The sequence below is a fragment of the Ochotona princeps genome, chromosome 3 (assembly GCF_030435755.1).
Source record: "Ochotona princeps isolate mOchPri1 chromosome 3, mOchPri1.hap1, whole genome shotgun sequence".
Taxonomy (NCBI): domain Eukaryota; kingdom Metazoa; phylum Chordata; class Mammalia; order Lagomorpha; family Ochotonidae; genus Ochotona; species Ochotona princeps.
Genome location: NC_080834.1, coordinates 48,885,823 through 48,913,316, shown reverse-complemented (window position 1 = coordinate 48,913,316; position 27,494 = coordinate 48,885,823). Strand labels below are relative to the sequence as shown.

At 35.4% G+C, this 27,494-nt stretch overlaps 1 long non-coding RNA gene across 1 annotated transcript in view; it reads left to right on the top strand.

Moving 5' to 3' along the window:
• The window catches only part of LOC131479909 (uncharacterized), a 341,735-nt gene that overhangs the window by 119,848 nt on the left and 194,393 nt on the right, over nucleotides 1–27,494 (top strand). Inside the window, exon 3 of the long non-coding RNA XR_009245161.1 lies at nucleotides 13,116–13,164. This is a non-coding gene — a long non-coding RNA (uncharacterized LOC131479909). The remainder of the gene's footprint in view (nucleotides 1–13,115; nucleotides 13,165–27,494) is intronic.

Below are 27,494 nucleotides of genomic sequence, written 5' to 3'. Positions count from 1 at the left end.
GAATACTTCTAGGCTTTCAATCAAGAAATCTGGAAACTATTTTCTAATGCATACTTATATATTGAGCTGAGAGAGTAAACATAAACATGTTTTATTTCTTTGACCCTGTATAGATACAATAATTTCTAACCTTGCCTGATAAGAATATGAGCAGTACATAAACTATTGAGAACTGCTATTTTTGCATAACAACTCATACACTAGATTAAACAGTGTGCATGATGTCTCAAATAGTTCTGGTCTACTTTCTCTAAATACTGTTCCTTTCAATAGTTTACTGTGGTAATTTACTGTCAAGAGTTTCTTTTATATAATAACAGAGCATACTCGGGGCAAAAGGTCAAGTGCCAATCTACCTGTCAGTTCTCCAAAGGAATGCAAAACAAAACAAATCAAAACAAAACAACAACAACCACAAAAGGGTTAGACAGTGCCTGATAATCTGTGAGCTGTGGTTAGAGGAAACTGAAGTTTATTGAAAGATACATAATTAGATTTTGTGATTTATGCCCGTTAATACTTTGTCCATTACTGCCTTTTTGTCTTTCAAAACATATTCAGTTTTATGATTTTGAATTCTCAGTGATTGAGAATTAATACAATATTATGATATGTGTAATACAAGAACATATATTATTGACTATTAGGGGAAATGACCACTTGTGTCTTTAATAAAGATTATATCTGAGGTAATATATAATTAAATGATATGTTTGTATTCCGTGTAGTTTGCAACAAAATTTTATTTGTGCAGTAAATGTGTTAGATTTACCTAGTCCTGTGAATTAATTTTTAAAATAATGACTGTATTTTCCCTATCATTTGAAATTTTTAAAAGCAAAACTTAAAGCGGCCTTGCTTAATAGAGTATTTATTCATATAAGTAAAAAGACTGAAATTGCGTACAAGTCCTTGTATTCACTAATCTGTGATTACTCAATATTTGGCAAGTGTCTAATGGAGTAATAATATGGGCTAGAGCCATATCTTTATTTATTTGTATTTAAGTTTTTCAAGATTTATTTATTTTTATTGGAAATTTAGATTTACAGAGAGAAGGAGATACAGAAAGAAAGATCTTTCACCTGCTGGTTCACTCCCCAAGTGGCTGCAGCAGCCAGAACTGAGCTGATCCAAAGTCAGGAGCCAGGAGCTTCTTCTGGGTCTCCCATGTTGTTCCAGGGTCCTAAGGTTTTGGTCTGTCCTCTACTGCTTTCCCAGGCCATAAGCAGGGAACTGGATGGGAAGTGTAGCCCCTGGGATATGAACCAGTGCCCATATGGGATCTTGGTGCATGTAATGCAAGGACTTTAGCCACTAGTCTACCACTCTGGGCCCAGAGCCTTCTTTTGAAAAGTACTACTCTGAAATGTTATTCTGATAGATGTTAGGTGGTCAAGGGAAAAATCCAAACTCAAATAAATATGAGAAGGATGCAACATTAAGTAATGCAAAAAGGACTTATCAAAGTTTTAAAACAGACTAATATATAGAGTCAATTTCCTAGAATGGCCTATAGCTAACACTGATTTACAAAATTATTTACTTCAATATTTTACAGAATATATGTTAATTACATATGACCTGATTTTTTCTGATTTCCTAACCACATTGAACAAGTGGGTTTTAACAGTCTTCTTAAAACTGAAGTGCTATGACATTATATCTTATCAGGAAATCAGCTATGGGCACAAATATTTACAGTGTACTGTTGTGTTACTTACCATAGCATTTACTTGTTGATATTTAAAAACTGTTGAAAATTGAACACCACAGCATGTCCTAATTTCTTCTCTAAATACTTCTTTACTGGTAAATTATGACTAGTAAGAGGTGAACAAGTGCTGAAGTTTTCCATTTCTGAAGCTGTATAAACTACAAATTACCCAAACCAATTAGGAAGATTAAACATAAAAAGAAAGGGATTACCAAGGAAAAGATCACTCTATTTTTAAAAGACTTAGCTATTATATTATAGACTTGAATAGTTTATCCTTCTGAGTTCTCTAATTTGAGTAAAGATCTGTATTTATCACATATCCATTTTCTATCAAAATATTGATATACTCTGACACACACTTGTCTCATCATTTCTGTGTGAGTTCCTTACACAACAGTTCTGAAAATCACCTGACATCCTTAAATGTATGTTAACTTGGCTTACTGAGATGAAGAATCTTCAAGCAGGATACAGTTCTGTCATTCAAATAATTTACCCTTAGACATTTTATCAGATGTATTAGCCTAGACATATTTGATGAGAATGCCAGGATGAAAATAAAATGCAAAACATATGAATCAAAAAACTGAAAAACATTACATATTTTGGAAAGAGAATGAAAGTGAGAGAGAGAATATCCCAAATGTTGTAATATCTAGAGCTGGACCAAGCTGAAGTCAGAAGCCAGTAACACATTCCATATCTCTGATGAGGGTGGTAGTGACCATATACTGTGTCATCATTTTCCGGTCTCCCGTATTGTACAACAGCAGGCAGCTGGATTGGAAGTGGAGCTGGGCATGCACTGTAGGAACTACAATATGGGATTTGATACTTCAAGGAATGTCTTGTATGTGCTGTACCGAATGCTTGGCCTAAAATACACTATCTTGACAAATCAGCAACTGAATTCCCATCTGATTATTGTTTTACTAAAACACTGTAGACAGGTTTTAGGTAAAATTTATGATTACAGTTGGATTATAATGACCTATGCAGCTAAATAAAAATGGTTCTGTCTTGGTACCACTTCTAAAGGAGTGGGTTCCATTGTGACATATTTTGAATGGTCTGTGAGGTTCACTTTGTGATAATACATAAGATGATTTATAATGTGGGGATTTTTTTTAGATTTATTTATTTTTATTGCAAAGTCAGATATATATATATATATATATAGAGAGAGAGAGAGAGAGAGAGAGAGAACAGAAGAGGAGAGGAGAGGAGAGGAGAGGAGAGGAGAGGAGAGAAGAGAAGAGAAGAGGAGAGAAAAGGCAGGGAGGAAGATATTCCATCTGTTGATTCTCTCCCCAAGTGGCATCTATGGCTGGAGCTGAGTCAGTCTAAAGTCAGAAGCCCAGAGCCTCTTCCGAGCCTCCCAAACGGGTGCAAGGTCCCAAGGCTTTGGGCCATCCTCGACTGCTTTCCCAGGCTTACAGCAGGGTGCTGGATGGGAAGCGGGGCTGATAGGATTAGAACTCACTCCCATATGGCATCCCGGCACATGCAAGGTGAGGACTTCAGCTGCTAGGCTAGTGCACGAGGCCCCTATGATGTGATTTTATCATGTACCCCCAGACTTCTGCATCCCGAGCACTGTGTATTTCAGTTTATATGGCCCTCTAGTTATTTAATTGTACAAGTGTCAATTAATAAGATTATTAAAATATGGCCAATACATGACCTTATTTTTCTTGAACCCCAGTTAAATTTGAGAGGAATGAACTTAAATCTGCTGCTATCATGAGAGAAAACATTTGGATATAGCTATGTCCATTTAAAATCCAATGATCTATAAAATGATGTCCAAAGATATGCCACACTGAATCCCAGAATCTTATGTACTTACTGGATTCTGTTATCAGAAACAAGGGTTGTGATAACACAGAAAACTCCATATTTAGAAATGCAATTATGAATGTTACACCTGGTGTAGCAAGGATATAATCCTTAATATACTATATGAGAGTGGAGTGGGGCCGATGTTTGGCACAGCTGCTCAGATGTTATGTGGAATGCCCTCATTGCTTATAAAATTGCCTGGTGTTTCTCCGCTTCAGAGCCATCCTTATGCTAATGCAAACCATGATGGGTAGCAGTAATGGGTCAGATATTTGGGTTTCTGCCAATGCTGTGGGACAACTTAATTGGGTCTGGGCTCTTGGCTTTGGACTGGTCTCAGACCTCATTGGCTATGTTGGCATGTGAAGAATGAATGAAAGATCTTTCTTAGTCTCTCCATCTGTGAAATGCAGGAAACCAAATGAATAAAATTTTGTGAGAAGAGTAAAGTGGATATATGCTACTGTAAAGTGATATATGCTGCTGTACCTTTTATGTGTACACAAAAGAAGTGTTATCCATGAAACCAATTCTTCAAATAGACTACATTTGTCATAGGAGAAATATATTATGCAATTCTTTTTCTAAAAGATTCATTTATTTTTAAAGGAAACTCAGATCAGATTTATGGAGATTAGGAGATACACATAATAAGGTCTTCCATTCACTGGTTCACTCCCCAAGTAGCCACAACTGCAGGAGCTGATCTGATCCAAAGCCAGGAGCCAGGAGTTTCTTCCAGGTCTCCCACAGGATTGCAGGGCCCAAGGCCTTGCATCATTCTCTACTACTTTCCCAGGCCACAGCAGAGAGTTGGAGGGAAGTGGAGCAGCCACATGAACAGGTGCTCATATGGTATCCTGGCAGATGTACAGTGAGGATTTGACTAGTTGAGCCATTGCACGGGCCTGCTAGAAATCTGTACAGGCATTCAGCTTTGATGACAATGTATGTGTGGAAATATGTGTTTGAATTCAGGTTGGAGTAGTCTTGTTGTTGAAAACAGCAGCATTTGAATACAGTGATGTGAGGGTGCTTCCAAAAGTTGCTGAGGTAGCAGCATGTGGTTAGTTTACACCTTAAATTGCCTTCATCCCAATTAGGAATACCTGGGTTTAACTCCAGCTACCTAATGCAGACCCTAGAATGCAAATGTAATGTCTCAAATGAATGAATTCCTGCTACTCAGTGGGGAGGTTTGAATAGCATTCACAGCATCTGGCTCTTCCTCAACTGAGCTGTGGCCATTGCAGACATGTGTGATGAGGCGTAGTGCGTGAATACTGCATGGCAGTTTCTCTCTCTCTCTCTCTCTGTCCCTCTCTCCTCTCTTACAGAACAAACAATAAAACAGAAAAATCAAAATGTTTATGTGTTTATGGAAAAGTAAAATTAAAACTAATATTTATTACATATATAAATACATCAATATATGGTGAAATTCATGCTTAGTCCTTCTATAGCATGCATTGTTAATGGATATTTTGCTGACCCCATTTTATGCATGTATTGAAAATTTCTTAGCAATGAAATTAATTTTATGATCCATAATACTTCCAGAAATTCTAAACACAATACAAAATTGTAAAATAATTTATGTTTTATTATGTCAGCTATAATGGGAATATATACAGAATTACACACTGAAAAATTGACTGTCATATGCCAGGGGCCCTGGGAATTTTCTTTCAAATAATGCTTCAAAAATTTGAAAATACTGTATTGTGAATACAAAATACTTAACCATAAAGGTTTTAGAATGATCTACTTAATGAAAATATCTTTTGTTGCTGATGGAAAGTCTGGATTTATAAGTCAATTTTAAATAAAAATACCCCTTTTAGTATTTTTAAAGAAATCTTTTGATTTCAAAATATTTGTAAAAAAATTTTATCTACAACTTTCAGTTTGTGTTCCAGATGTAAGATACTTTCCCTTTTTGAAGTCTGCCCTGCTCTTTGGATTATCTTTCCTGTCTGCCTTACCTCCTTAATATTCTCACACACACCTTCCTTTTCCTTTTATTGCCTTTATTTTTTTTAACTAAGAGTGGAAAAAAAATACAGGAAAGGGAAAAATTTCTTACACATGGGCCTAAATTCTCACAGTGGAAAGTTGTGATAACTGAGTATCAAACACTGTTTTGGATTGTTTAATGCCTTTTTTTCCCTGAATGCTTCTAAATATATGAAACACAATTATGGCATCATAATGCAAAGAGTTCTCACATGCACTTCATACCATTTCCCAAGTTTGAATTTTTAATTATAAATTTTAAAAATGCGTTCTCTGGACCTTAGAAAATACAAACTAAAAAATGTCTCTGCCTTCTTTTAGGAAGAATGATCTTTCAAATTCTTTAATCTGAGGAAGTTCCATCTCGCTGTTTTCAAAGAAAAATAATTCTCATTACATACTTAATATTACCTAAAGCAATTCTCCTTCGTTAATGTATACAGGCTTACATATTTTTTGTTGGATGTCAAATCCATTCTTTTTAGTCGTTAGATGTCTGTGTGTATGCAGACCCCCTAATGTTAACATGTGTTAAAGTAACTATCTCTCAATACTTTATTTTTACAGATGGATGCCAACTATTGTGCCTGTTATATTAGTTTGTATTCCCTCTGGTACTCTTTTTCCCAGAGGAATGATTGAAACCAACTGCACATACTCCCAACAGATTGTTCCATATTGCTTTAATTCAAAAGAGCTTCATGACACTACTATTTTTAAAGGGCTATAACTATGAACTGAAAGTGTCCATGTCCAATTTATGTTTCCTATATAATTATTCCCAAGTAGTTTAGGTATTATTCCCAAGTAGTTTAGGTATTATTCTTAATGTTGATGCTATATAGAAATGTTATTTATAGAAATCCTCAATTAAAATTAAGATAGCATTTCGCTGTGGAGCTTTTCCCACTGTCACATGAGGAGGTGAAGGGTTCTTCAAAACGCGCATGTAGAATAGAATGAAATTATAAATGTATTCTGGCTTGGAGGATTTTGAAACCCATGCATAGTCCTGTTTTTTATTTTTATTAACTTTTAACCGATTCGATGTGGTTTGCAGATTCAATTCTAAGAACATAATAATGATCCATTTATCATTTCCTCTCATTCTCCTTTCTTCTCTTTTCTTGGAGCCTTTTTTTTTCTTTTTTAGTTTTTTGAATAATATATTTTAAATATGCATCACAGTAAAAGGCTTAATTCTTTACCTAATAAGTTTGACAATTCAGAAGTAAAAAGACCTTAGTTTATCGGCAGATCAAAGAAGGGCTATAAATGATCACATGCTTTCTCCATGAACTTTTAAAAAAAATACTCAGGGTACATACACATGCATATTTATGCACACAGATTTGAGGGCACGCAGATTGGTTTCCAGTTTTGTAATAGTTAAGCAGTAAAGTACACATGGAGGAACATGGAGATGTTGATGTTCAGGCATTTGGGGCTGATGGTCTGCGTTTCTGAACCTTTCCAAAGAGCAATAATAAAACTGATCTGTTATTACTGAATGTCAGTTTGGAGGCTTGGCTTCACATTTTTATTGTCCTGGATTCTGTTTTTAACCTGGAGACCCAAACTTCCTGATCCCTCTAACAATCTGGACTGAATCTTATTTCTGTTGCCTGCTCATTGATCACTTCTGTTCTTCAAGCGGAAGTAATTAGCTAAATTGTTTCACACAAAAGAATGAGAAGGCAGTACATGTGGACATTTCCTCTCATTCTTGTGTAGTATTTTTCATGTCAATGACTTTATTTCTGTTGAACTCTGTATTTAGCTCGAAATGATTGACCAACCCAGTTTTAAGATTTCTTTTCTAACAGTTTTTTTAATTTCTTTTATCATCTTCTTGTTGCTCTTTAATTCATTTATTAATTCAACGGACATTATTTTTATCGCCTGTGCCCAAGCCATTGCACCAGATGTTGCTGATACAGCTGAGTCCTTCCTTTTGCTTTCACTTTTTTCATTACCTCAAATCATTAAATTAATTGGTTTTAGTGACTGTTCTGTAGCTGCCAGATCCTTTCCTTCATCCTACAATAGAGTCTTGGAAGCACTGAGTTTCAAACCAGGCTGTATTTGTTTTCTTTGACTCAATTGGATTTAATTCTATAGATAACTGCAACTTCCTAATAATGGCGAATTATCTGCAAAAAAAAAATACAAATTTAAAGATGGTACAAAGGGCACTGCTGTATTTTTCTAGTCACTTATATTTTACATGGGGAGTGGGTATTTAATAGTTCTCAAATATCTACAACACTTGCCAGAATATGAATATTTTTGTTACAAAGGATTGAAAGAAGGAAATCACAACAGAGGTGAGGGTATGGAGGATACATGATTGAAAAATGCAAGATGGTTAAGGGACCAAATGTGGAGATTATGGTGGAACAAATTGCTGTCTTCTTTTGTTTGGTTTTTCTGGAGTGACTAGAGCATACTGTTAGGTGTGGATGAAAAGATCTCACAACTGTATGAAGTAAACCTGGAAACTGCCAGTTATACTTTGATGGCTCTGGATGTCAGCAGGGAGACATTAATGAACCTTTGAAAGTTAGTATTGCTGTTAGCCTTCCTGCCATACAGTTAAAGCTAACCTTTAGTATAAGTCTATGGAATTTAAATATAAAGCAACTGTCAGAGTTGCCATTCAGACAGGGATGATTGAAACCTCCAGGTAAAAGAATGACAGTTTTCTTCCAGGCTACCGATCTTTATGACCAAGAGGTAATGGGCTATGAGGATAACTGCCTGCCAGCATTGTTCCTTAATTTTCTAACCTTTGACATAAAAAAAAAAATCCTTCTCCAGGTCTTGTTCTAATAGGAATGATGAAATCTACCAAATATAGTAAAAGACATTATGGAAATGAATTTAACTTTTGAAAGGGTTAAGGCCCATATGAATGTGTTTCTTCTTGGAATTTCCTGACCTTTTATTTCCTCTGAAATGGAAAATTGGAGGAGAAATGCTTTCTCTCTTTTCCAACTACTTGAAATGAAATATCATTTTGCCGGCATCATTTTAGGACTCAGTAGCTGCTTCAAGAAGATATCTATGCAGCAATTTATTTGATGCTTTCTTTTTAAAACCTCAAAGTCATCTTCCAGGCATGCTATTCTTTCACCCAGTAATGTTTTTATTTCATGTGCAGACTGTGCGAATTGCATCATTCTTCTGACCTTAAACATCATCTCCTGAATCGCTCACTCCCACCACTGTGTCTTGCCCCTCATGACTCATGCCCTATTCTCTTTTATTTCCTTTATATCACTTTTCGTTATCTAGAATTGCCTTCGTAGTTTGTTTGTTCATATATTGTATGTCTCTTTAGTCAATATAACTTTATTAGTTCATTGTCTGACAGACACTGTCACAGGAACTGAGAATATAGCTGTGATCCAATGAGTGTACCCCTAAGGAGCTATACATGAATAGATACTTATCTGTCTATGACTATAAATATCAGATGATTAAGGGTGTGATAAGGAAACACAAGCAATGGAATGCATTAGAGTGAATGCCATGTTATTATTTCATCTCTGAGGTTCAGTGTAGAGTTTACTGATTACGTGTTATTTATTCAAGTGCCATGCATAGTTGAGCATACTTCAAAAAGTTGGTGCAAAAATAGACTTCATCCCCAGATGATTTGATTTAAAAAATAAAAACAGAAACAGGATTTTGCATAGAGGTTGAGACTCACATCCCACATGAAAGTGCCTGGGTTTGGCTGGTAGCCACCTTATAGCTTTTGACTCCAGATTTTGGGCAATGCAGACCCTGGAAATTAATATTGATAATTCAACAAACTGGGTTCCTGCTACTCACTTGGGAGACCCACCTTATGTTCCCAGATCTAGATTTTGGCCATGACCCACTTTCAGCTGTTATAGGCAGTTAAGAAGTGAACCACAGGGGGAGTTTTCTCTCTCTGTGTCTCTCTCTCTCTCTCTCTCTCTCTCTCTCTCTGTCTCTGTCTCTCTCTCTCTCACTCTCACTCACTCTCGCTCATGTTCCCTGTTAATCTCTTTCTTTTCATGAAGAAGGTGAATATACACAAACTTAAAAAATTAAAGCACTAGGTCTGTGTATTCCCTTTCCTCTATAGTTGCCAGCATAAATAAACTGTATCTTCCCACTGGTAGACAATAGTAGCACACAATTATTTTTAAATAAAAGAAAATAAATAATGAAACAAGACAAATTAAAAGGTTACAGACCCATCTCTGTGAGGATAGGTATTTTTATGAGCAGTCAAGTACAAATCAAATGGGCGAAATCAGTAATCCAGTAAATCTCAATCCTTTTAGGCAGGTCGTTCTGCACTCTGTATTGGAGAGTCAGGGCAGAGAGGTGGAGGTGTGTTCTGGGGCAGTGAGCCTTCCTGTGGGTAAATGAGTAATTACAGTCTCTCTGTAGTGGGGATTAGGCCGCAAGTCTAGGGTGTAGGATACCACTTTAATTATGCCAGAATGTTACCCTGGGATCCTAACACATTGTTCACACAAAGAGGAGATTCTTGCCAAGATTTTCCATACAGGCACAATCTCAATCACCATTTGTTTCATGAATAAAAATTCGGAAAAAAATATTTTGTAAATTACCATGTGTCTCAAAGAATGATGTTTGAAAAATTGATGCATTTGTCATTTTTGTGCTTGGAGTATAAGTGTGATTGGGAAGTTCAGTTTTTTAGCCAATGCAGGAAATGGATCCCTTAATAGATTTTTTCAAACTATAACCAATTTGTTCTACTGCAAATTAAAGGCAAATTACATACTTCAGATCCTACCTACTTGAGAGTCTTAAAGTATGTCATAGATGCAAACAAGTCCAAACTGGATTTTCATTCTCTAGTATTTGCTGTCTTTTTGTGCTGGAGGGACAAAAACAATAAAATTGAGCAGAAACTTACATTATTAAATTTAATAAGTCTGATGTATTGGTACACGATTTTTTAAAAAAAATCATTACAAGAAAAACAGATTCCATGAATCTCACAGATACAATTCTAAGAAGGTGATTATAATTCTTCCCTCTTTTCTTCCCTCAGATTTCCTCCCTTCCTTTTTTTCTATTTAATTTTCCCAAGAATATAATTTCAGTCCATTCTGTAATCGCAGGCTTAACAATATACCACTAATGTTAGTATTCAACAAGTGCAAAAAAAAAAATAGAAAGACCACAGTTCCACAAAAGTATAAATATCTTGGGGCCCCGGCGTTGTGGCCTACTGGCTAAAGTCCTCGCCTTGAACGCGCCCGGGAGCCCATATGGGCGCCGGTTCTAATCCCAGCAGCTCCACTTGCCATCCAGCTCCCTGTTTGTGGCCTGGGAGAGCAGTCGAGGATGGCCCAAAGATTTGGGACCCTGCTCCTGCGTGGGAGACCTGGAAGAGGTTCCTGGTTCCTGGCTTCAGATCAGCGCAGCACCGGCCGTTGTGCTTACTTGGGGAGTGAATCAGCAGACGGAAGATCTTCCTCTCTGTCTCTCCTCCTCTCTGTATATCCGGCTTTCCAATAAAAATAAAAAAATCTTTTTTTAAAAAAGTATAAATATCTCAAGATGTTTGTTTAGTTCATCTATATTTTTGTATAAGATTAAATGCTGCACATTAGAGAGAACATATCATATTTATCTTTGGGGGAGAAGATTGCTCCACTAAGCTTAGTGGTTCTAGATGTGTTCATTTATTGCAGAGTACGAGGTTTCATTCACTTTTATCAGTGAATAGTGTTCTATAATGTATACAAACCATTTTCTTTATCCAATCATAACTTGATGGATATCTGGATAGAGTCCATATCTAAGTCATTGTGAATTAAGGTGTAATAAAATATAACAACGTTGGGTTACAAATATCTCTTTCATGTGCTGATTTCACTTTCTTTGGGTAAACTTGTAGGAGTGGGATGGCTGGATCATAGTCGATGTATTTTTAGATATCTGAGGAATTTCCATACTGTCTTCCATAGTGGATAGGGCCATTTACATTACCACCAAAAGTATTTGTGTACCTTTTCACCACATCCTCACAGTTTCTCATTTTTGGATTGTTGGAGAAGCATTCGTATCAATTAGTGTCCATATCAAGAAGTTAAAAATGCATCAAATAAATAACATCTCAAGGACCCACAAAAACAAGAAAAAGTGAAACTCAAAATTCATTGGAGGAAAGAAATAACTAAAATTAGAGAATGAATAAACAAAATGGAAATCAAACATCAGTGAAATTCAAATCTGAGAAAAGGAACAAAAATTGATAAACCACTGACCTAACTAAAAATAAATTTATGAGGTGTATTGGTTGACATTGTTTTTTATATCTGCATAACTTACTTCACTACTGAATGAAGAGATAACTAAACATTTTTGAAACAAATATGTAAATACGTGTGTCATAGCAATTGTAACTGGTTGTTGTATATTAAAAAATAGGTTATACCAATTTGACACAAAAACCTGGAAACATTGCTTAATAATTTTCAATTCTGCTTTCCTCTTTCTGCGTATTCTTGGCCTGAAGAGGAGAATATCAATAGCCTTCCAGAATGTTTTAGTTTCCAAAAGTTTTGCCAACTCTGAGGTAACTAGGTCAACAGAGGAAAATATTCCTTCTACTGCCTACATGAATATTCTGCTGTTTGAAAAACTGTAGTAGCTCATCAATCATTTTTGTTAATATTTGTAGCTTTACACAAAGTGAAATATGATTTGTTAAACTCCATCAAGAAACATATGTTTTCCAAAATCCTCATCTCATTTCAGATTCTTTTGCTTACAGTTATGGGTAAATAATGTCTGTATGATTATGACACCCAGTTGGAAACAAACTGTAAACAGAGCATGTAAAGTATGATTTATTGTAAACACTTTTAAAACACTTGGAATAGGTGCTCAATTATTATAATGTTAGAAGCTAGACTTCCTTTGATGATACATTTGCCGTTTTAATCCAAAATAAACCTTTTAAAAGCATTTCACTAATAATATTTTGATTTTAAATGTTTATAAATTTATGAATTTTATACAAACTGATAGATGATTTTTATGTGTGTTTGCTCTTTGACAATCTACTGCAAAATATTTTTGGTAATTTGTAAATTAGAACAGTTGTGACTGTGAATTCGGTATCCACAGGACCTTTGCTGTGGGTGAGGTATTTTGATTTTCTTAATTCCACTGTGGATTGTGACGCTCAAGAGTGATATATTCAGACTTAGAAAACAGAAACACAGTAAAATGGTTCAATCTTTTCTAGTAAGGCACTTCACTGGTGTTTGTGATATTCTACAGTATTTTTTGGTAATCCAAGAGGATTATTATTTTAATTACAAGGTAGTTGATTTCATCTGTTAAGTCTTGAAGGTGAAACTTGTTATCCTGATTTAATACAGATATATAAGTTTTAAGAATTTTGAGGAAAATAAATGCGAAACAGACAATTTGGATATTTTTACCACATACAATATGCAATTATTTTAATTTTAATTTCTTCATTTAATTTTGTTGATTTTCCTTTCAGGTTGTTGATCATTAAAATTGCACTGCAAGGAGACAGACCTAAATGAACAGTAAGTTTTAAAATCATTTAATTTTAGTATTACACTGTTACACATCGTACTGATTTGATGATAGTTTAACCTTCTATGTTTTTATGGCAGTGTAGGGCCTCGAATACGAGTGGAGCCCTAGAACTTAAACTATTTACAAAGGATAGCAAAATATGTTTTACTGAACTCTGCTATTAAGTAGTTTGTTCATTTGACAGATTTAAGTCAGATTTGTTAGAAAAGTCAACTAAAGAAGATTCCTTCTAATTTAATGTTCCCTTTTTCTGTTAGTTTTCATTTTTAAATGTATATCATGAAAAAAATGAGAAATGTATTAATTCCATATAAAGTAAAAATAATTTTTGTAATAAAGTATCTTTCCTTTGCAAATATTTTTATGAATTAAATGTTAATATAGTCACATGAATAAGTTCTATTTCTACTATGCTAATATAGTAATATTTATGCTGAATTTAAAGCTAGTCAGTTAGGAAATCTATTAAACCAAATAAGATAAGTATGAAAGCTACTTTTTTGATGTAATACACTTGTGTCTTGTATTTCAATATCATAGTCATTTCAAAACCATGATTATTAACATGAATGTTAGTTATAATTAGTTTAATTAGTTATAATTAAAGGTTTTAATCTGCTGGACATTTTCTATGCATTATAGCTAATATAGTGATAGGAAATGCTATACTTTTTCCATTATTCATTAGAATGATTTTATACATTAATTTAGTCAATTTATTAACTAGTACTTTAATGTAATAATTTAAACAGAGCATCCTTTCTGGAAATTAATATATAAAGTTGTAGTTTTTACATATTACAATTAGTCCCCAAACGTTGCTCAGAGAAGGGTACACATAATGACAACCCCCGATCTGGAGAGTGATTAGTGTAAGGGTTGAGATGCACTTGGGACACCTATGTCCCATATCCAAGTGTCTACTTCAAGTCCCAGCCCTGCTGCTGTTTCCAGTCTCCTGCTAATATCCCCTCTGGGAGGCAGCAGGCAATGGCTCCAATAGTTGGGAGATGTGGGTTTAAGCTCTTGGTTTCTTGCTTCAGCCTGGACTAACCCAAGCTGTTTGGGCGTTTGGGCAGTGAATCTGTGAATGGGAGATGTCTAACTACCACTCTCTCTATGTTTTCCCTTCCATTCAAAATGGAATCTGGACAAAAAATGTTTTTCTAAAATGATAGCTTTTGAAGTAAAGCAGAAAAGCAATTTTAAATTGAAAAAAAAAATGGCAATTTTAGGCACAAATTAAATAGGCATATAATAATATGTCATTGTACATTTTATTGCTATGTAATTGCATGTTATATAGCAACATTTAAATAAATCATGTAAGTATATATAAGTAAATTATATAAGTATATATCAATGTTTAAACACATATAATTACATGGATACATAATTGTTAATGGAATACAGTGTAAAACTGAAAACAGACACTTATGCAAGGAGAAAGATCCTAATTATTTCCTGCATCCCTCATCAACCTCCTGTAGGTCGCCAATGTTAGAGTGTGGTCTGTGCTAACCACCTCATCATTAGAACTTCTCCATGCTTTCAAAGTGTCTGTCTGCCTTTGTGTGTCTTATTTATTGGGAAGGAAGTTTGCTTTTGGTCATGCAATTAGTTTTTAAACATTAACTGTCAAACATATGGTTCTTCAGCTTGTTTTCATGGGTATCCGGTTAGGGCAATAGTATTTCTTAATATGGCTTAATACATTTCAATAAAGAAAATAATAATGAAAAAATATTTAGTTTTTTTAGTATTTTTGATCAAATGAATTATCATATAAGGTTATAATCTCAATGATGTTTTATCTCCAGATCTGATAATCCTGTGAAAATTATTCTTACGTTTCTCCTAAAGAGAGGCATCAAGCTATGTCGAGTGATTTTAATTTAGTAGGGAATATTCTTTCATGGTTCTAGTAGAACTCAGCCCGGAGATATCCAGTGGCCATTGCAAAATATAGGATTCTCTATTTTAAAGTGGGGTCCATATTGCATTCTTCAGACATCACACTCAGTGTTAAAAAGTGCATTATATAATCAGGTGTTTGAGAAGGAATTCCGGAATAAATTTGCTTATCTTCTACCAATGACTTAAAGTATTTAGGTTTCTCTTTATATTAATATTATGTACAGTGAAGAGAGCAGAAATAAAGTAAACTATAAATTTACTGCAATAAACATAATTTATGGGAAATAAATGTGCAAAATAATATTTAAGAACAAGTAATATCAATAACAAATTACAGCACCATGGAAAAATGTGCCACTGAGTAACCAACACATGAGTGACAAAAAGGAAACGCAAAAATATCTTGGAAAAAATTATGCCACTGTACTATCTATGAGCCAGTGATGAATTCAACAAGAGAAAAGGAATTATTTGGTATAAACAAAACTCAAATAAAAACCATCAAAACACATGGGATACAGTCAAACAAGCTAACAAACAACCAAAAAACAGTATCGATTGGATTATTGAAGTTACACGTTCCATGTTGGTCTCCTTATATAAGAGAGAACATATGGTATTTATTCTTTTGTGATTGACTTATTTCACTGAGCATAATGATGTCTAGTTTGGACCACCTAGTTGTAAGTGGTATAATTTCATTCTTCTTAATAGCTGAATAATATTCCATGGATTAGATGTACCAGTTTCTTTAACCACTCTTCTTTGGACGTACATCTGGATTGTTTCCATGTTTTTGCTATTGTAAATTGTGCTGCTGGACATATAGGATTGCAGATCCCCTTCTCATATGCAGATTTCACTTCTATTGGGTATATTCCTAGGAGCAGGATAGCTGGGTCATATGGAAGGCTTATTTGCAATTTTCCAAGCACTCTCTATACTGATTTCCATGGTATTTGTACTAGCCTATACTCCCACCAGCAGTGAAGGAGGGTGCCTTTCTCCCCACATCCACGACAACAGGTATTATTAGTTTAGTTCTGAATGTAGGCCAGTCTCACTGGAGTTAGGTGGTACCTCAACGTGGTTTTCATTTGTATCTCTCTGATGGATAGGGAGCCTGAGCATCTTTTCATATGTCTGCTAGTCATTTAAATCTGTTCTTTTGAAAAATGTCTGTTCATTTCCTTCACCCATTTTGTTACAAGGTTTTTTGTTTTGTTTTGTTTTGTTTTTGTTTTTTCTGTCCCTGGGTTTCTGAAGCTCTTTGTAAATCCTGGATATTAGTCCCCTATCATTTGTGTCGTGTGCAAAAATTTTCTCCCATTCTGTTGGTTGCTTTACTTTGTTAATTGTTTCCTTTGCTGTACAGAAGCTTTTTAGTTTGATGTAGTCCCATTTGCTCATTTTGGCTTTGGTTGCCTTTGCTTTTGGCATCTTTTCTAAGAAGTCTTTCCCTGTTTTTATATCTTGGAGAGTGCTTCCGATGGTTTTCTATAGTTGTTTGATGGTTTCTGGGTATGGATTTAGGTGCCGTAATTTGTTGTTGTTGTTGTTGTTGTTGTGGCTGTTCTAACTCATATCAGTTGTTGTCCTGGTTTCATGGCTTCTCAATTATGGAAATATATAGTGACGGATTACTGGGGTCTATCATAGACAGATGTGGGGGAATAATGGGACATGCATCCTTGCTTTCAGTATGAAAGATGTATTCCTAATGACTGTTGGACATGTACAGACAACGGGATGCTGGATTGCCTAGCATTGTCTATACCAACAATGTCAGGGTACACTTAAATAAGGGACTAATAGAATTATGATTACTTCTGAAGGACTACACTATTGTAGTAAAGTGGGGAAAATCTGTCGGAGGTGGGAGTTTGGGGAGAATCCCAGCCTATACGATATTGTACCAAATAATTCAGAATTCAAAATAATATATCTATATAAATATATAAAGAAAAATAATAGTATCTAATAAAATTATGATTAGCAATTTTCTTTACAATGACATGGAACAACAAATATATGTATATATATAAGATATATGTAATATGAAACTAAATTATAGAGAGGCATGGAAAGATACAGACAGGAGAGACATGGAGAGACATCTTCCATACTCTGGTTCATTCCTCAAATGGCATCAACAGCTATGACTAGGCCAACTCAAAACCAGGAACCTGAAACTCCATCCTGTTTCCCAAATGGGTGACAAGGTTCCATCTTCCACTGCCTTCCCAGGCACTTCAGAAGGAATCTGGATACGAGGCAGAATAGCCAAGATTTGACTAAAACTTAACTTACCGCATCACAGTACTGACAGCTTATTTAATAACTTAAACTATTTTTATGATTTATTTATTCCATAGAGCTTTATTTATTTTTATTGTAAAGTCAGATATACAAAGAGGAAAATAGAGAGGAAGATCTTCCGCCCCCAAGCGGCCACAATGACTGGTGCTGCACCGATCTGAAGCCAGAAACCCAGAACTTCTTCCGGGTCTCTCATATAGCTGCAGGGTCCAAAAGCCTTGGGTTGTCCTCTACTGCCTTCCCAGGCTACATGCAGGGAGCTGAATGGAAGATGGGGCCACCAGGATTAGACTGGGACCCGTATGGAATCCCGGTGCGTTCTAAGTGAGGACTTTGGCTGCTACGCTGCTGCACTGGACCTGATTGATTTATTTTGATATGAAAGTTAGCGTTATACAGAGAAGGAAAAAAAAAAAAAAGACAGAGAGAGAGAGAGACAGACAGACAGAATCTTTTATTCAGTGGTTCACATCCCAGATGGCCCAGTAGCCAGAGCTGAGCTGATCTGTAGCCATGAGCTTCTTCCAGGTCTCCTCTGCGCTAAGGTGCCCATGGACTTGAACCATTTTCCATGGCTTTCCAAAGTCATAATCAGGGAGCTTGATCAAAAGTGGATCACCGCCTGGAAGGATGGCTAAATCCTCATCTTGCAAGTGTCAGAATCCAATTTGGGTGCTGTTATTTGTCCTAACTGCTCGGTTTCCCATCCAGCTTCCATCTTGTTGCCTAGGAAAGCAGTAGAGGATGGCCCAAAGCCTTGGAACCCTGCATTGAAGTGGGAGACACAGAGGAAGCTCTTGGCTTCAGTTTGGTTCCACTCTGGCCATTGTGGCCATTTGGGGAATGAACCAACAGATGGAAGATCTAATTATCTGTGTCTCCTTTCTGTAAATCTGTCTTTTCAATTGAAAAAAAAAGTGGAATAGCCAGAACTAGAGTATGTGCTCATATGGGATGCTGGTGCTTCAGTTAGCAAATTAGCATGCTATACCATGGCCCCAGCCCCTATTTAAAATTATTGTCAAAAATGTGTTTATTTATTTGAAAGGCAAAATGTCAGTGTGTGTGTGTGCGTGTGTGTGTGTGTGTGTGTGTAAGAGAGAGAAGGAGAGAGGCAGGGACCTGATTCTTGAGTCATCACCTTTGCCTGCTGGATTGGCTTTGATAGGAAGTAGAATCAGAAGGTGGACCTCCATTGTGAGATATAATGTCTATATCTGTGATCTTAACTTATAAAATAGGCAATCACTTTAGCCTTTACAAGTGTTTAAAAGTCTGTGGGTAGATGTGTGTTGGCTGCATGTTGTGACTCTTGATTTGGACTTACCAGTGTGGACAGGCAGATTAGCCTTGGACATATATGAAATTTAGAAAAGTCAACACTGATGATTCAGTTTGGTTTGCTATTTCTTATCCATTGTATATACTCTGGCACTCCTCCAAGGGTTAGAGTAACCTCTGCTCAACATGTCTATTTCATTTTAGTGAGGGTAGGTGGGAGATAGAGGGAAGACATTAAAAGTACACAAACAAACAAACAAAATCATGGGTGAGCATCTAATTGTGCTATTTTCAAAAGGGAACATTTCAGAAAAATAAGAAAATAGTTTTTAAGTTGTTTGAATGATTGTTAGCCCATTTACTTTCTAAAGGACTGCATTCTTTGGAAAAGGTTTATGCGATTTATAAAATGGTTTTATGTTGTGTTTTCATGGTTATCATATGGTTTTATTCTGAGCAGGTTTTATGAACTTTTGCCTTTTAGTCTGACAGTGTAATGAATAGCGCAAATTATAACTTGAGTTCAAATGCAAGTTGATACTTCAAAATACATTATTTTGAGATGGAAACAAAGAAAACAGAACATTAAGGTAATGGAAAAATAATAGGAAAATATTGGTACAGATAAAGTAGCCCGTTCACCCATTCCCTATAGACACTGGATAATTTCAGCATAAACCTCATTATATTTGAAGAATCAGGTAAGCTACCTTTACAATCACAAAAGATATTAGTAATAGTCTGAAATATAAAGAAATACCATGTATTTTTACATTTTAGCTATGATAAATTGATTTGTATAGCTAAGGACAAATCTTAAATAATCTTAATGACAAAATTCAGGTTGATATCATTTAATTCTTATACAATATTCTAGTAAATATTATGTGCTAAGCTTACTATTGTAATTTTCATTTTAGATAAAAATCATATTTTAAAATTGGTTTGACATTTGTCAAACACCTTCAAAATATATGTCACTAATAATAGAATATACTTGTACAGTCAAACACATCTTTCTGGAGTGGCCTTAGGATCAAAGAATTATTTTTTTATAAAATCAATGTGATAATATCTGAACAGAGTCGAGATCCCAGAGACAAATTGTAGATTCAAGCTTGCTTTTCATTGGCCTAGCACAGAATTGCTTCTGAAAATTTTCACTGTAGAGGTCAATTGGCTTGGCTTTTTCTGTTTTGTTTCACTGTAGAAGTCTATTTGCATGTCTTTCTATCCTGTGACAAAGTGGGTAAATGTAGCCTATCCAATATCTAGAAGCTGTGAGATTGTGTGAGCAGAAATTGTAAGTTTGTTTCTAATAATATAAGTTGACATTGTTTGGTTGCTAGATTTGGCCCCGGCAGGCATATAGACATTGGTGCCCAATAGGGAAAAAGAGGTTGAAGAATTAGCTGATACATAGAGCCAATGGGACAGTGCAAAAGAGTGTTTGAAGACTTGAGGGAGTCTCCTCTAGGAGATGTAAGGCAACCTTTGGATTCGGAGCAACAGAAGTTGGGAAGCCACTGTTAGCTTTGTGTCAATCAAGTGCTAAAGTGTAAGTATTTTTCATTCTAAGCTACTAGCCAAATGCAAATCAACTACTTTATTAAGGATGATAATCGGAGATTAAATTCATCGATAAAACTTAAAAATCCTACTTTTGCTCCATTAGTCAAGAAAATAAAGTTTGCATTTTTAAAAAAATATTTATTTTATTGGAAAAGCAGATCAGATTTACAAAGAGGAGAGACAGATCTTCCATCCACTGTTTCACTCTCCAAATAGTTGCAACAGCAAGAGCTGAGCTGATCTGAAGAAAAGAGCCAGGAGCTTCTTCTGGGTGTCCCATGTGGATTCAGGATCCCAAGGCTTTGGGCCATTTTATACTACTTTCACATGCCATAAGCAGGGAGTTGGATAGGAAGTAGGTTAGGTGGCAAATGAACCAGTACACCCTATGGGATCCTGGCGATTGCTAAGTGAGGGTCTAGCCATTAAGCCATTGAGCCATAATGCCAGTCTGGCACAGGTTGTTGTAAGCTCATTCTTCACTGTATTTTCGGTACTGTTAAAATAGTTATTAGGAAGAAACTAACAATATACTATTTTGCCAACCCAAGTTATGATTTTCCATGACTATCTTGTATATGTGCACTTAGAAAAATTTTCGTTGTCTTTTATAGAGAACCCATCTGAAAGATAAACTCTTACATGTAGGAAGAATGGCATGATGAAGTAACAATAATGGCATTAGCAACAATAATTACATGATTTAGACATTAATGGTAACACCCACTTTTCTATTTCCAATCTTTTATTATTGAGCATTATTTGTAATTATGGTCATGAGGGTAAAGGATATTGAGCATTATTTGTGATTATGTTTATAGGGGTGAGGGATATGCAGACAGGACTATTTCTAATCTTAAAAAGCATGCCAAAAGAAATTAATAGCTATCAATGCCAAAATCTTCCCTAATTTTTACAAGTCATTTCTCGTATATCAGAACTGACGATTCAAACCTTAACCCACGAAGAGTCATTGTTTGCTCCAGTTTTGGAAAGCTGGCATTGTCTTTGCATGCATTATTGAGTTGCCATTACTGACATCTAGTGGTGAGAAATAATCCATGTCACTTTATATAGCATTGAATCCTACTCCCTAACGTTTGGGGAGCAAAAGGAAAGCCAGACTTTGTATCACAAAATAAAAGCAATCTGTTTGAAATTGCAGCATGATATTCATATATTAACTGGAAATTTAGAGACATGTGGATAGAATAAAAGGAGAGTAGAAGAGGCATGTGTTTGTAAGATTTATTTTGTGCAGAACCAATGTTAAACAAAAACAACAAAAAAATTATGACTTCTCCTGGAACACAGTATGTTACTGAAACCAAAACATTTTTATTACACGTACACTTAATTTCTTTTTGCTTCTTGATTCAACATATTTGGATGTAAATTAATGGTCTGCATATGCTCATTGAGTTTCAAAATTGTTTTTACTTTTACATTTTAAAGATTTATCTATTTGCAAGGCAGAGTTATATAGAGTGAGAGACCTCCCATCCAATGGTTCACTCCAAAAGTGGTTGCAATCGCCATGGTTGGACCAGGATGAAGGCAGGAACTTCTTCCAGGGCACCCACATGGGTAGCAGTGGCCAGAGCTGAGCTGATCCAAAGCCAGGAGCCAGAACTTCTTCCAGGTCTCCTATGTGAACGCAGAGTCTCAAGGCTTTAAACGATCCTTATTGCTTTCCCAGGCCACGCACAGGGAACTGGATGGGAAATGTAGCGGCCAGGACATGAATCAGCTGCTACATGGGATCCTGGTACAAGCTAGGTGAGGATTTAGCTACTGAGCCGTCATGCCGAGCTCAGATTCTGACATGTCTATAAAAAAAAAAAAAAGGTAGGTGAGTCTATGAATGATCCAAAGTTGAGGTTTCATTGAATGATAAAATAAATGAGAAAACTGAATTATTCTGGAAATAATTTCAGTTCAGTGGGGGAAAACCAATTAGTATTAAAAAAGTTAATATTATTTACTTTTTTAATTATGTGGAATCGATCCTATAATTGAAAGGAAATATGTTTTTGTTCAGCATTGAAGTGATATCATTAAGTAGCACATACATCTGTGAGGACGTAAAACAGCAAAAATTCTGGAAAATTTCCATGATATGTTAAGTCTGTTTTGGAAAAAAACAGTCAAAAAATATATTGTTTCCTAAATTATTAGAGCAAATATATGCATTTTACAGATCTGTAAGTTATATTCCATGGTAATGCATAATTATAAAACTAATGAGTATAAAAATAAGCTGTTTATACTTTTAAGTTTACCTTAAAATAAAGAATATATTAGCTCTGTAATCAGATAAAAGTTCATTCACTTACATGAAAAACATATATGGTTTTTTTGAATACAGTCAGACTCTTGGCTTATGTAATTGGATATTTTGGAGTTTTGACCCTCAGGTTTTAAGTTTTGCCTGTGGTGCATTACATTTTACTTTTAAAAAGTATTGCTACTTACCTGCAGAAAAATGTGCAAAATACTGCAAGCATTTAGGTGTATATGAATATGTCAGAAAAATTCAGATTCTTTCAGGAAATTTCTCCTTTTCCTAAATGTGTAATATTTTAAATATCTTACTTTACATAAAATTGAAGCAGTACAGTTATTTTATTATGAATATGATTTTTATGATCATGTGGAAAACTAAGTTGCCAGGGTGGTATCTAGAAGGACTGGGAGGCAATGTAATCTATTCAGTGTGAACAGCTTAATATAGTCAAGAACAAAAATGAATAGACTATCTTGATTGTATGATAAAAATCAAGCTGATGTTACAAAAAAAAGGGAGCAAGGAATGAGTGAATTCTATCCCCTAAAGATACAGTACTGTTAGTCTGTTGTTGGAAAAAAAAAGACTAACATTACGAGTATATACAGAGAAGAAATGAAAACAAGATATTTACACACCTATGTTAATAGCGTTATTGACAAAACCTACAAAATGAAAATAAACCCAATAATCATGAGAAAATCAAAATGTGGCATATAAATGCTCTGGAATATTATTCCTCTCTTTTGTCTTGTTAAAAATGGGAGAGAAAGGCTGTGGGAGATAAATATCTCTCTTCTGCTGGTTCTCTCCCCAAATGCCTGCCAAAGAAGAGCCTAACTTAGAAAACCAAACAGATCTCTCTTGCAGGGTGTAGAGACCCAAACGTTGAGCCGTCATCTACTACCTCCCAGGATTCTAAAAGATGGAGGTAGAAGAGCAAGGACTTCAGTCAACTGCCCTAAGTATGGAATGCAGGTGTCCCAATGGCATCTCAGAGGCAGCATCGGATGCGTACATTTCTCTGCAGAGGAACCATATTCTGATACATGCTACAGTACAGTTGATCTCTGAGGAAGTATTACAAACCATGCATAGGTTGACTGACCATATTTTTTTTAATTCTACATGTACAAACTACCAAATATGCAAGCTATAACAATGGTTATCAGTGGTTGATGGAGAGGAAAATGGGTGTTACTGTTTAAGAGGTGCAAAGTTTTAATGTTGCATGATGCATAATTGTAGAGATAATAATGGTGATGATGTCTCAACAGTATGTTATGCTTAATGCCACTTGATTGTACACTTGAAACACCAAATTCTGTTATGGCTTCATGCAACAGAAAGACAGTTCTTAAGAATGATTGAATCAGCGACACAAAAATAGCTTACTCTTGTACCTGTACACTTAACCTGTAAGTGGAAATTATTATTTGCCACAACACAATTAAAGTGATGAAGATGCTATTAGCTATGAATATAAAGCTCAAGATTTGTCATTCAGATGTGATAAAGCATAAATTTGATTCACAAATTCACAACTTGGAAAGTGAAATTGGAGATCCAAAGCCACTGTATGCTTTACCAAAGCATTCAGAACCTCTGTTAGGTGCTGCAGCAACATGGACATGGCGGCTTCTAAGTGAACATTCTAACAGCTCTGGAGCCTGGTAGTTGAGAGCAGAGATGCTGACAGCCTCATGGTTTCACAAGGATCAGCGACTGCTCAATGTTGGGAGTACAAACTCTGGCAAAGCTGTCAAACCTGGCAGCATACATTGTGAGAATGGGTACACATTCATAAACTGTGGAGTGTCAAAAGACAAGATTATACAGAGACTGTGATGTAGAAATGGATTACAACAATAGCTGTAAACATTCTTGACATATAATAATTATCCTAACACTTATAGGCTGTTATTAATTTTATGCAATGTTCCTAACTTCAGACAGCCTCAATAAAATAAGATATGGCTTGTGAAGCCCTGTAGGAAAGAATAGTGTTTAATTCATATAGCCCAATAATACATTCTGTAAAAGTTTCATATACTGGAGTGATTACTTCTGCTGATAATAGCAGATAAAATAACAAGCATATTTTAGATTTATTTTTTATTTTCAGAATTTAAGTCTTGTATTATTATCATCAAGAAGACAGTATATCTGGTGAATGCAACGTTATAAGAGCCGAACTAGCTGAGTTTGCATCCCTCCTGTATGCTGTTGTGGCTTTTGTCAACGTGTGGAATTCTGGTTTAGAAGGTTCTCTTTTATAAGCAAAAAGCAATAATGGCATCGTTTCATACAGTATCTGTAAAGACTATGTGTTTATGTATAATTGTCTTTAACAAACTTCTGCAAATGTTGTTGTATATTCAATTATTTGTTGCTGTGAGTTAATTAAGATTTGGACAGTTCAGGTAATGTATCTCAGTTGCACAAGCAGTTGGTGGAACAATGGGATGACGTACAGCTCTGCTGTATTCTGAATTCTCAATTTCACCACTTGATGCCACCAGCTTTAAGCAAGAAACAAGCAAAATTAAATATTCAATTTGATGATGGATAACTAGGATTATTAGTGAAATACGGAAGTAAGAAAGAACATTTTGTTTTTGTGCTATTAGAAGAGAGACTAAAATTTCTTGTGTTGAAACTGGTAAGAAGGCATTCAAGGTCCACGAGATCTCTGAGACATCCTGGAGCAGGGCTCTGCAGAAGATTGGCATCAAAATGGAGATCTGCATTGACAGATAGTGACCAGTAGATAATAATGCAATGCAGTGCAATGATAATTACAGAAGATTGGTTGGGGATGATATATTTGAAAGGTTTTTTTTTTTTTTTTTTTTAAGGAAACAAGACTAGCAGTCATTGCCTTTAACTGTGAAGAGAAAATGGTAGCGTTATAGGCTTATAGCTAGGGAGTTGGAGCCTCATCGTTTCGTTACGGATAGTGTCAAGTCTCAACTACACAGGTGAGGATAAAGGAACTTTCATCTTGCTGAATATGAAGTTCTCCTGAGGTACAGGCCTCAGCATTGTGAAGTCTTCATTCTTCAAGCATTAAGGCACATGTGTCATTTTCAGAGCACTGAAGTATGCTGAACTTTAACTACATTTTAGGTCATCAGAGGCCTTGAGAGCATTTATCTTTGAGTATCTTGAGTCACTTTCAGCTTATCTGGAATTATGATGTGAAGGTTGGTTTTACTTGGTTTTTAGGTTAGGAAAGTGCTATCCTGGGAATACTTAGAGTCCCTGCTCTCTAATTGCACTTTCCTGGAAATATCCAAAATCTGGAACTGCAGGAACAAGAAAGGAGCTTTATAACTCAAACTTATACAATATTAGCCTCATGTGACTCTCAAATTAAATTTATTAAAGTGTAAAATTCAGCTTCTCACTTGTACTCTCCATATTTCACAAATTTAATAGCCACATGGGGCTTCTGATTTCCATATTGAGTGGTGAAGAATCTCTGAATATTTCTCTTGCTGCAGACAGTTCTATTGGATAGTATTGCTCTACATAACATATGGTTTAAGATTCTGTGATTTTAAAGCAATCTGGCACTTACAAATTAATTTTTGCATTTTTGAGGATTTCAATCCAAATAAATAGCAATACATTACTTTCTACTTCAATAATGGCTCTTATCATGTATGATCAAAATTATATTTGGCTCACTCACTCAATGGACCATTGTAACGCTCAAAAAATTAATTCCTTTTATATCATAAAGATGATCACATATCAATTAATGTTCAAGCTATTAGTGTGCTTGTAGAACACAAAATCATGTCTCTAAAGTAATGGCTAACAGAATATAAAACATATTTCTTTATGAGTGATTAACCAAATAATTGTAAATTTGAATTATATATTTGCTGTTTTGATTCTCTTGAAAGTGAAGAAAATTATTTCACATAAATGCTAGCTTTTGTAGGACAAATATGCTTTATCCCTATTTCCTATATGTTGATGTGCATTAAGAAGGAATAAATTAAGCCTATCAAATGAGTTTTTAGAAATGATTGAGACAAATCCTGTGAAGGGAGAATCTCCTTGTGACTGCTAGGATGCTTGTGGTTGTATTACACTGAAGGCAGGCCATCTTCAGTTAATTGCGACTTAGTTTTGTAACTACACAAAAATATCTTCATTTTATAAAAATGCAAAATATTGGGCCCGTGGCATGGCCTAGCGGCTAAAGTCCTCGCCTTGAAAGCCCCCGGATCCCATATGGGCGCCGGTTCTAATCCCGGCAGCTCCACTTCCCATCCAGCTCCCTGCTTGTGGCCTGGGAAAGCAGTTGAGGACGGCCCAATGCTTTGGGACACTGCTCCCGCGTGGGAGACCCAGAAGAGGTTCCTGGTTCCTGGCTTCGGATTGGCGCGCACCGGCCCGTTGCGGCTCACTTGGGGAGTGAATCATCGGACGGAAGATCTTCCTCTCTGTCTCTCCTCCTCTGTGTATATCTGGCTGTAATAAAATGAATAAAATCTTTAAAAAAAAAATGCAAAATATTTTCTCTTGAGATGTTGCTTGATGGATCCCATGATTTTATGAAGACCAAACAATGTTTTGGCATGCATTGTTCGGAGTCTGAAAATTATGGAGTATTAAAGCAATTATTGCTTAGACATGGATATTATTGTTAATTTGCTTCATTTCAAAGGAAAGAAAAGTTCTTCTGTGTATATGCTAGTTTTTGACTTTTTCTCAGTTGTGTATTTCTAAAGATGCTCCATCATTAAATCCTGCTAATTTGATTGTTGGTTACATGCAGAAAGAACTGGAGGAGAGATTTTCTTTAACATTTACATTGTATCAAATATGTGGCACATCCTGATTGGAGAACAACTTATAATGAATGGAACTAAATTTTTCTTTGAGAAGCTAATAGTGAAAGTAGCATGACAGCGGACATGTTGA